Source organism: Chiloscyllium plagiosum, chromosome 16 (assembly GCF_004010195.1).
Source record: "Chiloscyllium plagiosum isolate BGI_BamShark_2017 chromosome 16, ASM401019v2, whole genome shotgun sequence".
NCBI classification, from domain to species: Eukaryota; Metazoa; Chordata; class Chondrichthyes; order Orectolobiformes; family Hemiscylliidae; genus Chiloscyllium; species Chiloscyllium plagiosum.
Window position 1 is genome coordinate 62934034 of NC_057725.1, and position 2318 is coordinate 62936351.

Genomic DNA, 2318 nt, shown 5'->3' on the forward strand with positions numbered 1-2318 from the left:
CATTTCCAGCATTTCCTATTTTGTTTTGTATTGTGCACTTCCAGCAGTTGCAGTATTTTGCTTTGACTCCAACTATATATATATTTGTAAGTATATGCAATGTGTCTGTGTACATGTAATGATGTTTGAACGTACATGGCTAAATGCACAACTGCAAATATACCTAATTATGTCAAATAATATAACTTAACTGATGAATATTTTTATTTTTGCTTGTGTTCTTTTTTCTTCCAAATCAATACTTCTGTCGCTCTCTTTTTGAACCCGATTTGTGCCAAAATCGTTCCTGATGAAGAACTTATGCCCGAAATGTCGATTCTCCTGCTCCTCAGATGCTGCCTGACCTGCTGTGCTTTTCCAGCTCCACACTCTCGACTCGGGTCTCCAGCATCTGCAGTCCCTCACTTTCTCCTTGTACCAAAATCACTCTATTCCTTTATCAATTCTTAAATCTCATTGGTTAGTGAGGTGGGCCAATTGCTCAATGAATAAAGAATTGCTCATGTTGTGATCTGAAGCAAAAAAAAACCAGAAAGTGCTGGACAAACTCTGTCCCGACGTTTTGCCAAGTGGACCTGAAATGGTACCTCTGTTTCTCTCTCCAGTTTCTCCAGCATTTTCTGTTCAAATGCCTGGCTACCAATCCCCACTTACAAGTAATTTGCCGCACGATTTCTCTGAAGGGTCCAGGGGACAGATACCTAAGACCCGTGTCCCAGTTATCTGAGCCGTCTGAAATTGTTTGTGTCTCCAAACCATGTTGATTGTCTGAGTTCACCACAAATTTACACAAAAACTCACCCACGTGACTGATAAGCAGATAAGCATCGGTACATACCAATGATAGCTTGTACGGCTATATCAATAAAAAAGGAAATATACATTTGAGTGGAGTCGAGGAAAAGGTGCTGCTGAAACATCGGACGCAGAAGGATGTGAGTATAAACAAACCGGGAATAGAAGCATAGTGTATTAAAGCTGGTCATGGAAACCAATGCAACTGCATTGTAATGAGAGGAAGAGAGTTGGCTGCCGAGGTGGGGAACAGATGCTGGGGGAGGGGATTAGGGAAGGAAGGGGAGGGGGCTGCCTTTTGGAGAGGGATTTCCAGGGGAACCAGCGATGAATGTGTGATGTCAGTGTGAGAGAGTTTGGCTGTGTGGGTTCGCCCACACGCCTCAAAGTGTCGGGCTAACGTTCGGCAAAGCGCAGGTCGCCTCCCATCCAGGCGGTAGCAGCACACCAGCACACAGTGTGTCTCCAGCACACGCGAGCTGAGCACACAGTCTGAGCTCCACAACAGCCAGACCCAGCAGGTCCGAGTGAGCGCACTCACTGACAGCAACGACTCACACTGAGCAATCGGTGTGAGCGCATTCCCTGAGACTCCTCTGCCTCCAGGATTATATTACACTGTACCCCCGCGCCCTGCAACAAAGAGACTCTAATCCCAAAGGTGATTTAAACCTCGAGAAATTGGTTGGATTGACTGCAGAAGGGGAAAAAAGAAGCCAGGAATAAAAGGTGAGTTTTAAAACCGTTCCATGGATGTCGGACGTAGCAATCTTGATATGCAAATGCTGACAGATGTGTATTAAATGCAGATTTGATGTCGAGCTGAGGTCTTGGGACACAATGGATGGTTGGGAGGAATTGATTTGAAGTTCGCTCCCGGGCGCCAAACCCCAAAGGAACATTAATAGGATCCGGCTACAGGAGAGAGAGAGAGAGGAGGGTGGAGGGAGGTGTAAGAGGCAAGAGGGCGCGAACTTTGTGGTTTATCTGCTGTCTGTGTGTGTGCGTTAAGGTTGCGAAGAGAATCCTCAGCCGTTCGGAACCCGGGTGAGCTCATATTGGGGAATGCTGCATATTTCCCTGAAACTGCTGCCTGGAGGAGACAGGGCACCAGGTGTCCACAGCGAGCTGCCTGAGCTCCGTTCAATGGTGGCGGAGCCTCAGTCTGTCTGTTTGGGACTCCTTCAGTGTGTTAGTTCCTGTGACTCTGGGCTGGTGAGCGTGTGTCACAGTTACCTTTGCAAAGACTGTTCCCCAGCTACAGCCCCTATTGTGGGCACAGACAGACAGAGAGACTCATATCCACACACGGACACAGGCACACAACACACAGCCATGCACACACAGATACATACACACAGACACACATACAGGCACACACAGGCAGACACACACAGACATGCACACACAGATACATACACACAGACACACATACAGGCACACACAGGCAGACACACACAGACATGCACACACAGATACATACACACAGACACACATACAGGCACACACAGGCAGACACACAC

The 2318-nt window shown here is 47.5% G+C and overlaps 1 protein-coding gene across 3 annotated transcripts in view; it reads left to right on the forward strand.

Annotated features, from left to right (window-relative positions):
* The first annotated feature begins 851 nt into the window (after positions 1-851).
* LOC122557968 (excitatory amino acid transporter 2-like) overlaps positions 852-2318 on the forward strand; it is a 510588-nt gene continuing 509121 nt past the window's right edge. For 2 of the 3 annotated variants that reach the window (XM_043706265.1, XM_043706267.1), the window contains exon 1: positions 1133-1524. The gene's annotated coding sequence lies outside the window, so the exon portion shown is untranslated. Of the gene's footprint in view, positions 936-1132; positions 1525-2318 lie in introns of those variants that run through there. The other variant, XM_043706266.1, reaches the window with a different exon arrangement.